This window comes from Oenanthe melanoleuca, chromosome Z, assembly GCF_029582105.1.
Source record: "Oenanthe melanoleuca isolate GR-GAL-2019-014 chromosome Z, OMel1.0, whole genome shotgun sequence".
NCBI lineage: Eukaryota > Metazoa > Chordata > Aves > Passeriformes > Muscicapidae > Oenanthe > Oenanthe melanoleuca.
In genome coordinates, this window is record NC_079362.1 from 21,558,926 (window position 1) to 21,571,661 (window position 12,736).

Here is a 12,736-nt window from a genome sequence, read left to right on the forward strand (position 1 = left end):
GGTCAAATGACAGAGAGCACACCACAGCCCAAAGTCAGCTGATGCAATACTCTTTTCCCTTCCCTACAAAACAAAACAAACTATGCCTTTTTTATAATTTGAACACCTCCACGGAAGTTGTCATTCAGGCCAGCACCTAGACTAAGAAAACCTCTGTTAACACAAGCATGAATGAAAAATGTTGACTAGGGAATTAAGAAAAAGAAAGCAAGGTTTTATTTACAGTTCATGTTCTCTCATTTTTATAAGGTTCCTCACTTTTCCCTCCTTTTTGTCTGCTGCTTCATGAGGGAGGATCAGATTTTAGCTGAAGAGCTGCAGCAGCTTTGATATACCTTCTAAAATGACCCCTGCCATTATCTGGTTTTTGGAGTGACTGTCCTTCCCTGGGTTCCTAACTGAGAAAGGGGCACATTGCTGTAAAGGAAGTTTTGGATGCAGACTCTGCTGTGCTGACAATGTTTTCTCTAACTTTATATTCTTTCTGCCAAATGATGGAGTGCTACTGGGCTGAGAAAACCACTAGTAACTATCAGCTGGGAGGAAAAGATCCACTTATCCCCTAGGAGCATTTTGGAAAGTTTACATATCCATGCACCTGAAGATAGTCTGATGTCTTTTTCGCAAGGAGTCATCAAACACATTAATTAGGATAAATTGTTAAGTCTTCTCTTGCTACATGGCTTTTTCTTTCTGAACACTGGGATCAGAATAAGTACTGCATCACTTGAAAAAAATCAAATTCCTTCACCATTCAAAATTTATATTCAGGACACATTTATAAATGTAGCTTATAAAAGTACATTTAGGATCTACATTGTAGTCAAAAGGCACACTGGGGAGAGGGACTTCTCATAAAAAACCTGGTATTGGGGGACCACAGAGCTCCTCATGTTTAGTCTGCACATAATGATGTGCAGCTTTTGCCCAGGCTTTAAAGATGTCAGGCAAACTATATCCCATACTTAAATAAACTGATCAGATTCCTTTCTCTGGGGCCAAAAGCAAACAGAGGCCAGAAACAAGGTACAGATTTCCACTGTGGTTAGTGTGACCCAGGCAGTCCTGTCCTGTCCCACAGAGTCCTGTGCACCTGTCTGTTGCACGTCCACCTCTTTGTGACAAAACCCTTACTGAAAAGTACTTCTCAAAAAAAAAAAAAAAAAATAGAGATTACTGGAAAATTCTTTCCCATTCTTTTGAATTTTTGGTGGCTGTATGGCATCTGGAGAGCATCTCTTATCCTAGGTTTAAAAAGACCACTGAGAAAAATCTGCCTTCATCTTTATTTTGCTCCCTCTGGCAGCACTTCAATTGTAAAAGTAATGCTCTTGTTAACAGTAAAGTGTGTCCTCTTGAAGAGTACAAGATTTAATTCAGTCATTTTCCGTGATCAAAAAAGTGGTCACCTTGTTCTTCATATCCCGTGAAAGCACGTTTTTATAAACAGGTATTTAAAATGCATTGTGTCAGAAGGACCTTCCAAGCAGTGAGCAAACTATGTGGGTTGAGTGTGAGAAAACAATATCCTGGAGAAACATGAACTCAACTCATTTGAACCCATAAAAATCTAAGCACGGAGGTTAAACCATAAAATGTGGTGGGCAGTTTCTCACTGCAGTAAATCACTAGACTATTAGGTATGCAGGCATATGTGTTTGTTTGCTCCCGTGGATACTAAAAGTATTCTGAATTGCTCAGGACTTTAAATATTATGTTATAAAATATTAAACCAATACCTTTAGGACAAAACCGGAATCCAACACATGCCACCTAAATTACTAAGGTTGAAAAATAAAAAATCAGGGCTTGAGCTTAGAAGAATATTTTTCTGGTGGAGCACATTTCCACTTCAGCTATAAAAAGCCTCCAGTTTAAACCCCTGCACTTGTTTATACCTGAGAATAATGATGTACCTTATTCATTTGCTTTTGGAGAGGATTATTTTTGTTTCTGCTGAAGCAACTTCGGGGTTTTTAAAATTTTTTTATTACAGCATCTTTGAAGTTAACAGTTACCCTGTCTCCTTAAACTAAAAAAATTATATGCCTCAAACTAGCAGGACAATTTATTGTTGTTTATGTCTGCAGTGGACTTAACAGCAATACATAGAGCAGCAAGCTTTTTGTTTTTTTTTTTTTTTTTTCTGGGGAAACCAAACAAATGCTGTCCTCCTTTTGTTAATGAATACATAGATTTTTCAGAGTTCACCAAAAGTTAAACTTCCTGAAAGTGACTAAAATGAACTAAATAGGTTTCTTTAAAAGAATGTGTGCTGGGGAAAGAAGCAACTCAAGAGTGCATTCATGTGAAGACTGTTGTGAAAGCAATTTCTTAGAACAGATCTTTTTCAATGGGTTTTCCACTTCTAAATGCTGATTGTTGGGGTGGGATTTTTTTGTTGTTTTCTAATGCAAATTTCTGTGGCATTAATTCTGGGAATTTTTCCAGTTAAACATTCTTCCATTTAGCGCAAGAGGAAATTCTCAGCAACAGCTCTGAACTGTTTTTTATTTTAGCAAGATGGATGAGGAAACCTTTGGTTTGTTCTGAGACCCTTAGACCTATAATATTAACCCCAGAACTGCAGCTTCTTCAGGGCCAGTGATGGTGCAAATACATATTTATCCTTTGATAAAAAAGAGAAAAATGGCATACCATTCAGTAACTTGGGCCTTTCTAGCTATCAGCAATATTCTGTGTGATCATTGCCCTCTCCTGGTTTCCTCTGGTAAGTTTTCAGGTTTAATATATCCAAAATGGGTTTCCTAAAAACATCAAGCACTTCTTGGACAGATCTTTTGCCTTTGCCAGTTGAAGGTATCACTCGTGAAGACATTTTTTCAGGGAGCACAAACAGCTCCTCTCATCAGGGTGCAGATACCAGGCTAAAAGGCTTCACTGGAGTCACACCTGTGAGCTCTTTGCTCACTATGCTGCTGCAGCACCTGTCTGCAACACTTACTTTGGGCCATGCAGGCAATTCTTGATTTCTTTGTTTTTTTTAAGAAAAGCTTTTGGTAACATCTTGCCTTAAATGCTTTAACAAAAGGAAGCTGTTGTGAGATCATAGCTCATCCCAGGTAGGGATTCCACAGAGGGCAGAGGTGTCTGTTTCTTCATGAATCATGTGAAGCCCAGTCTCAGCAGCTTGCTCAGGTCAGTGCCCAGACTGGTTCTGAGTATCTCCAGGGATGAACACCCCTCTTGCTTCATGGGTCTGTTCAATTGTTTCAGAACCCTTGCAGTAGATAGCTTTTCTTAATATTAAGTTTCCTGTGTTTTAATTTGATGAGGTTGTTCCTTAGAATAGGACCTTTCATTTCATAGAGGAAAAAAACTGATGTGTTCAGAGGAACAATACAAATTAAAAGTCATGACCTGTGCAGAGAAGGGAAATAGGGAGATATTTTTTAGTACTAAAAAATATGACCATTGCTAATGTAGTTTTTTTACACTAGCATATAATTACCTTGTGAACTTGCTCCTTCTGAGTAATGTAGAGGGCACAATGCTATCTTATTTCTACACACATTCCTTTTGTGTGTGTGTGTGTGTTATGAGTGCATGTGTGCATGTATAAAATATAAATCCAATCAGTACATTTCATTCAGAAAGTTATTCTCTGTCCTGTTCCTATGAAATGAGAATGCAGAAGTAGTAAAAGAGGCTTTGAAGGCCCACACCTGAGGGAACTCTCCCAGCATGGAAGTGTGACAGTGAGCAAACCAGTGTCTCCAAGGGCAGCTTCACAAGGGTCACACCAGCAGTAAGCCTAGGTGTGTAACTGAGACATAGCAGTGAATCATCCCACATTTTGCTCCTTTGAACAGTAAGACCCTGTGTTTTATGATGTGAAATCAGCATTTTTAATTTATCAAATCCCCAATCATTCAGCTCTGTTAGAAAACTTCCATGAACATCTACAATTACATAAGCAAAGCTTTGGATCTCACAAACTCAAACACTCTCACAAATGTGCAGAGGCAGTGTTGTTGTGAAAGCCAAAATATTGGGACATTCCTGAAATTTTACCTTTCCTTTAGCTATGTTATGTATTAATCTACATTTGAAGATAATTCCATTCAGATCCCAAATTGTCCAGGAGGTATGTTGGCAGTTCCAGGACCTCCCAGGAATAAGAAAAGTCTTTTAACTTCTGATGGGATGAGACTTTAAACTGACTGTTTAGACTAAAGAATTTGTCTAAAATAACTTCATAGTACTCCCAAAATACTCTGTCTGCCAGATTTAACAGACATTCTGGTAGGTTTGAGTGGAAATGTCCACATCCTGGAATCTGGCTTTTATATAACATGGTAACACTAACAGGGGTTAGAACTTTTGGTTGTCCTACTGCTAAAGATACACAGTGACTATTAGCATACCAGCCACAAGGCATCATATCCTATGTTGTTCTAGGTAGATCCATAGCCAGAGTATAACAGAGGTTGTATCATGTGCCATATACAGGGAGTGGTTATTTAAGGCACACTAGTGTCTTTGCATCCAAGGTGAGAGAGTTTTGTGGTTTTTATTGAAAATAGAGAGCTATTCCAGCAGTGGTTATGTGTAGATTATTTGTTATATGACTACATGCTTCAGACCAATCCAAATCCATGACAAACTACATGACTCTTACGGAAATTTAATGCATGAAATTGGTTAGAAAGGTATGTATTACTTTGTCTTTCCTTTAGTAAATCTTCTGGAATACACCCAGAACCAGATCCAGAGCCCTCTTAAACACCTCTGGGGATGGTGAATCCCTCACAACCCTGGGCAACCTATTCCAATGTCTGACCATCTAACAGGGAAAGATTTTTTCTGATATCTAATCTGAATCTCCCTTGTCTCAATTTAAGGCCTTTTCTACCTATCCTCTCCCTGCAGGCACTGTGCAAGGGACTGATCCCCATCTCACCACAACCTCCTTCCAGGAGGTCACTTACCATCTCCTCCCAGACTTGTGCAAGTTTCACCATCACCAATCACCAATTTCCATCTCAGGGAGATGGAAGACAACTGGTTTTGATATTAAAGATTGAAGCAAAGAAGACATTAAGCTCCTTTGCCTTTTCCTCATACCCTGCTACAGCACTCTCTGCTGTCAACAGATGAGGGAGACTCTCCTTGAGCCTTCTTTTGCTGCTAATGTATTTATAGAAACTTTTTTCTTATCTTTAACTGTAGCTGCCAAATCAAATTCTAGTTGAGTTTTGGCCCTTCTAATCTTCTCCTTATATGACCTCAGGATGTCCTCATAGTTCTCCCAAACTACCTGGTCCCCTTACAGACACAGTAGATTCTCCTTTTGCCCCTAAGTGCTAGCCTAACTTCTCTGTTTAATCAGGCTGGTTTTCTCCCCTGACAACTTGTCTTTCTACACATTTGGACAGCCTGCTCCTGACTATTTAACAGTTCCTTTCACCCAGTCTTTCTGGACTCCTTCATCCTGATTTTTTCAGACTGATTTTTGCTAGTCTCCTTATAACTCTAGGTCCACATGTGTGTATAAGACCAACTAATTTGATTTTTCAAGCAGTAGCACCAAATTAATATTCAGGTAGAGATTTTCAACATGCTTTAAAAATACATTTTTAACATAATTTTGTACTCTAGGCTCATTTATAAGTGTTATGATTTATTTAACTAGGACCAGGAAGCCCACTAGAGATTGAAGGGTGCAAATGTTTTTCTGTTAAACAGTGTTTTAAATGTACTTAAGAAACCACAAACACAAACCAATTTTAAACAGAGAGCTGAAGATTAGCCAAAACAATAGAAGAGAATAGTTGAGGAGAGATATGTTAAATGTAGTCCAGAAGAAGGCAGACAATATATGGTCAGCTCTCAGACTCCAAAGGACTAGCACTGTGTGGTGGTCACAGCCCAGTGGGTGACAGCCTTCTTCTGGACCACTGCTAACTGACCCTGTCATCCAGCACAAAGGTAGGAAGTGCTGTGCTGTTCCAGGTACAGCATGTTACGAGAGTTGAGGGGAGAACTGGGGCTTAAATAACTTGCAGCCATTATATGTCGAGAAGTGTTCAAGAAAGAAAGGATGTTGGCCTTGGCATAAAAGCCAAGTGATAATGTGAATGACTAACTACACCCACATAAATTCCCCTGGATACTTGCATCATACTAATTGATGCAAAAAAAACTATTTATAACTTATTTTCCCATCAAAATAATATGTATATAATAAAACATTACTTTTCAGGTATAAGCAGACAGATGGAATTTTGTAAAGCTGATGTGATGGTAGTATTTATATTTCACTTAGTCCTCACCTAAATTACTAAATTCAAACAAGTGTTCCTAAATCATCACCAAAGTTATTCAATTCAAATGAATAAGTTAGCAGAATAGTATATTTACTCTCAATTACTATCATGAAATGTCCCCAGTCCAAATTAAATTCAAGAACTTTTATACAGTTGAAACCAGACAAAACTCTATATAAAGCTTTAATTATAGCTGTAAATGGTACTAAGATTTTTCTGAAACTGCAGTCAATCAGATCGTCTGTGATTTCTTATCAAGATGATTCTACGCTCCTGGCTCAAAATACAAATTTGCTCTGAACTATTCATCTTTTGGGGGGCATATTTTATGTTTTTTATGCTTTCCCACCACTTCTTTTTCCTACTTATTGCTATTCTTTGCAATAACACACTCCAAGTGTGCATCTCTGTTAAGCCTCTATCAACTTCGTCCTGGCTAAATGGACATGATTTTTTAATTTTTTGTACTGCTGTGATTCCCACAATTTGACAATGAAGGGTGCCGCGGCTGGTCGCTCTGCCATTCCAGACTTTTAGTCAGTATGAACCACTTCCAAAATACAAACAAAAGTAGTATTCAGTTCAGTGGCCTGCCTAATTTAACAGGGAGAGAACATTATTCCCAAATATCATTGCAATTTAGAGTCAAAGTAAAGCTGAGCTATTATTTGTGAAGCAAAGCACACCTGTTTCAGCTGGATGTAAAGGATGAGTCGCTAGATCTACAAGGATGAGATGGGGAAATTCTCCAGCAAGCAATATGAAGCAAGAAATGTTGGAGCACACAGTCTTGCACATAGCTGTCATTCTTAACCTCATTTTAGGACAGGACATGATGCTGTATGTGTATGGCTAAGTTTCACTTCTTTCCTTGCATAAGGGAAAAAGAGGTAAACCAGACAAAAACAGGAAAACCAGAAAAAATGAGATGCTCAGTTTTTATTAAAGTAGGTGTCATTTTACATCTAAAACAAGTGAATAGATTTTAGAGCTTTCTCACTTACTCCTAGAGGAGGATGGAGAGGTTATGGCCATGTGGTGGGTGAGAGACTGTCTGAATGCACCAAGGGGGTGCTGGCAAATAGTTCCCTTTGAAACCGGAATGCTGGCACTCGTGGTGTCCCCAAGGATCAATACTGGCCCCAGTGCTCTATTCAGTAAGTCATTCAGAAAATGGCACCAGGAGTGACCTGAAAAGGTTTGCTGATGATTCTAAACTGAGTGATGGGGACACTTTGGAAGAAAGAGCCTCCCCTCAGGAACCATGGAATCACAGAATATGCTGAGTTGGAAGGGACCCACGAGGATCATTGAAGTAAAGTTCCTGGGCCTGCACAGGACACCCCAAGAATCACACCATGTGCCCGAGAGCACTGACCACATGATTCTTGATCTCTGTCAGGCTGGTGACCATTTCCCTGCGGAGCCTGTTCCAGTAACTAGACACCCTTTGGGTGAAGAATCTAAACCTCCCCTGACACAACTTCAGGCCATTCCCCGGGCCCTGTCCCTGTCCCCACAGAGCAGGGATCAGTGCCTGCCCCTCCTGCTCCCTCACAAGAAGCTGTGACTGCAGTGAGGTCTCCCCTCAGTCTCCTCCAGGCTGAACAGACCAAGTGCCCTCAGCCCCTCCTCACACGGCTTCCCCTCCAAACCCTTCACACCCTCACGGCTCCTTTGGACACTCTCTGACAGCTCAGTGTCTTTGTGTTGTGGTGCTCAAAACTGCCCCTAGCACTCCAGATCTGTACAGCCTGGAAAAATGGGGTAACAAGAATCTTATGGACTTCTATAGAGACATGTATAAGATTTGGCACCCGGAAAAACACAATCCATGAGTGCAGCTGGGGCTGGGATCAACTCGGCTAAGGAGCTGCTCTGTGGAAAGGGACCTGGCTATTCTTGGACAACTAGTGGGATGCCAGGCTGCATCAACAAGGACACCACCAGCAGAGACAGAGGAGTCATTGTCTCACTCTATTCAGCACTCATCAGGCTACACCTGGAATACTGTGTTCAATTTTGGCCCCTGCCACACAAAACATAAGATATGGACAGACTGGAGAGAGTCCAGAGAAGGGAGACAAAGAACCAGGAAGCCTGCCAGATGGGAAAACACTTAGGGAAAGACCTAATCCTTATGTTCCAGTATTTAAAGGGTGGCTACAAAGGAAATTGAGACTCTCTTTCCACAAGGAGTCACACGGAAAAGATGAGGGGCAAACGGTACAAGTTACTCCTGGGGATATTCTGTTTAGACAGTAGAGGAAAGTTTTTCACAATGAGAACAATAAGCCATTGGATTAATCTCCCCAGGAAAGTCATGAATTCCCCAGCACGACTGGGGAGTTTGGCTGAACGTGGTACTGGGTCATCTTGTCTACACTGTGCTTTTGCCAGGAAAGTTGGGCCAGATCATCCTTTTGCTCCCCTTCCAATCTTATATAATCATTCTATACATTAGACAGTAATTCAGTTGCTAAGTAAAACTACTACTTAGCAATTTAATTATTTCTATGTATATTATTTCTATGTTAGAGTTTCAGCAACAGTTGGTGGCACAAGAAACCTGACCGAAGCTATCAGCATGGCATTTTAATAAAGAAATTATTTTGATTGTAAACATTCCAGCAAAACAGACAAAGAGCATCTCTATTGCTATGAAATTTAAAAGATTGACAGCCATATAAATTGTCTTGTCCTACTGCAGAGGAATTCATAGCAGCATCCTCTCAATGCTTACTTAATCTATCTCAGTCCTGACCTTCAGGCCATCTATAAAACTGAATTAAAATAGTTTGCACTTGATCCATTGCATGAGTCCTTGTGTGCCGGTAAGTGCTAAAAAAGGAGAGTTTTATTTTATATATACATTGAGTGACCACGTACAAATCATGGGTCAGCAGGAAACTGTCAGAGAAGTTTCTTTAAGACAGCACCATTCTAGAGACATATTGGCTACACATAGCCTCTTTTTCAGAAATATCTTTTTCTCATCTCCTCTTGTAAATATTTTTTGCTCTTCTGTTTTGAGAAATATTGAGTTCTGAAAAAAGGAGACTAGGAAAAATAAATATCTCCTAGAATCAAATACACGAGAACTGGAAACCTCTTCCTCTGAAAACATTAAAGTGCTTCAAAAAGGCAATTAAATGTGAAAGCATTTCCTTGTTTACTTCATCATACTTCAGGATCCAGTGCAGCCACAGTGTGTTCACACTGAATATGTAATTTTTAACTTTCATAAGTTTCCCAGTTGCAGATTTTTCTGCTTTCTTGCCCGTATGATACACTGCGTTTTACTGCTCATAATTTGTGTAAAGTTCAGGCTGTTTAGTGTTGCAGAGCTGATACAGGAAGGATTACTGACACAGAGAGTTCAGAACTTGTTTTAAAATCTGCAGTTTCTATAGTCGCCTTCAGAATTTCTTCCTTTAAAGTATTCATTATTGGTGCAATATTAAACAGAAGCCGATTTTTCTGAAATGTATTGTAGCAGCTTGGATCAAATACACTTTAACTACCACTGTCCTCAACAGATTGATTTTTCAGCCAAGATCAGACACCACAACTCGCTTTCTATGCCTAAAATGCTGTTATTACTCCATTAATTACTTTTATTTTAACTCTACATTCCTCCCAGCTTTGGTACTCCAGCAGACAAATGGGGGGATCTTGTATGATACAGATTTACTGACTAAGTTACAGGCAGGTGAATATTCTTTGAGCCTAGCCCCATTCATGCGCATGTGCATGGGATCTTTTTTTTGCCATAGATCTGTGACTCTGTGACTGCCTGAAATGCCTCATAATGTCTGGAGTGTACATGTTTTCAAGTTCTCCTTCTTCATGTCCAAGTTCTTCCTCTTCATGATCTCTGTTTTCCTTTTATCATCCCTCTTTTCTTTTACACAAGCACACAGACAGATAACTTGCTGTCAAATTTTGTTTGGATGATTAAAATTGCTGTAGGTACAGTATTTCATTCTGTTTAGTCTTCCCACCTGGTTGAAGCTGTAAGTTTTCATAAAGTTTTCTGGAAGCTGAGAGAGGGATGCAGAGCAATGAAATTTGCTGGAAATAAAAAGAACACAAATCTTCAACACTTAAGGCCACATTCTAGTCACAAATTTTTGTCACTTTGCCTTACATTAATGTCACAGAATAGAGTGATATGATAAAACACGTATTATGGCAGGCACTTCTTTGTACAGTTAGGAAATACAATATTGGAACAGTGTCCAAGCAAGGTTTGGGAGTGGTTCTGCAAGAGGAGACCAGGGGCTGCCCCATGCTGGCCACAGCTGCTCAAGCCAGCTCCAGGGGATCTGCCACAGGACATGGCTGAGCCCTTCAGCCATGCTGGTGTGTCTGGGAGTGCTTGTTTTAAAAAGAGCAGAAAAAGCCATAAAACAAGAAGGAGAGAACAAAAAAAAAGTGAGAAGCAACACAGGGAAAAACCAAGGTCAGACAAGGAGAAGGAGATACTCCACAGCAGAGCAGAAATTCCCTGAAGACCCTGGAAAACCCATGTTGGACCAGATTTATCTGGAAGAACTGGAGTCCATGAAGACTACCCACACAGGAGCATGGGAACAGTGTTAGGAGGAAGGAGCAGCTGGGTGGAAGTTTGACTGCTGTGTATTTACTACAGCCCCTGCTGTACAATTCAGGGTGGGATAGAGAAATCAGGAATGAAGGAGTCAGGGTGGGCCTTGGAATGAAGGGTAGGAGAGTTGTTCCACTGATTGTCTTTGTATCTCACCACCTGAATCTATTTTAATTGAAAATGAAAGAAATTTTTTTCCCTCCAAGTATGTTTTCTCCGTGACAGCAAACTGGTATGCAATTTCCTGTCTTTATCTCAACCAATGAAGTTTCTCAAACTACTTTTTCTCCTGTTCTGCTGAAGAGGGGTGGTGAGCAGCTGGGTGGGAGTTTGGCTGCTATCCAGAGCTAGGCCACCACAATGCATTACTGTGTTATGGTGGCAGGCAGAGGTCACAGTTGTCATCAGGCAAGGAATGACCCTTGACTGTAAAGATTATGCAGGAAGACCACCCTAGTGCAAAACCCAGAATTCCTATGTCACTAGCTTGTGAATCAGTTACACAGTCACCAGTTTCTCTGATGCTCTAAAATACATGTCACTGGGGGAAAATGAAACCTTGACATAAAGAAAACATTCTTAATTGGTACATCATATAACAAGTAATTACTGATGTACATTACTACTTTCAACAAACTGGACTCCATGGACTTTCTGTGGTGAGACACTATAGTCAGGATAATTCTGGCAGCTATGAGTCCTCATTCAGTTTAAAAATCAGTACAGGAAGAATCCCTTATCTTAAATTTTCTCTAGTCAATAGCAGAATATCCCAAGAAAATTTTACTCCACTGAGATCATGATAATGGAAGCGAAGGCCTGATTTGAAGAATATTTCAGGGTTATGTAGTAACTCAAAACTCCTCTGTATTGTCAACTAATATTTAGCTATCTTTATGTCCTTAAAACAAAAGGAAAAATAAAAGGACCAGAGATGCCTAAACTTTTCCAGAAACAGTGGCATTCATGCCATGCCCACCCTGCCACTCAGCTTGTCCTCAGGAACAGGCTTTCCTTTCCTTAACATAAAATGGAATTCAATGCAGCTTTAACAGAATCTTCTTAGAGCACCAAAGAAAGACGAATGTCTCATACTGGGCTTGTTTCTTTGGGTTTAATGTTTTTAATTAAAAGAAAACAAAACGCAAAAGTTTGTGCTTAAAGCTTCATTCTAGGCATATTCAAAGTGCATGCCCTCAACAGCTGGGGATGAAAACAGCTTTATCTTAGGGGGCACTGGGTAGGCAGCCTGTGCTGCTACTTGTTTGGGAATAGTTTTGCACTCAGGAAATCTGTCCATCAGCTTTGGTAATGATTTGTGTTTAATCTGCTGAAAAAGAAAACAAGCTCAGATATCTTATGCTTCTCATCTTTACTACAGGTGTACCAGCATGAGACGTTTATTTTCTTTTTTCAGTCAGTATTTGTTGTTCCAGAGATATCCTTGCTGCGTACTAAAGCCCTATTTTCATGTGAGGTTGCAAGTTCATGACACTGGGATGTTTTTCTTAACTTTCACTGTGATAGCAAAAACACCTACACCTCAGCTTAAACATGTAAATCAGTTTTTGTCTGAGTAGTGGCAAGAAATTTTGTTCCAATATTTCACAATAAAAACTTTTAAAATGCACAATGAAATATATGTAAAATCGTTTTGTTTATCCAGCTGGACCAAGCCTTTGTTAGAAATTGTTTGAAGTGGATGGATACTGATGTAATTTTGGAATATGCATTAAACAGGGAAAAATGTTTTTCTTTTATTATAAGTCGATACCAGGAGGAAAGGAAATACAGTAAAATTTGCCGCAAGCAGTCTCTCAGGGGAACAACAAAAATT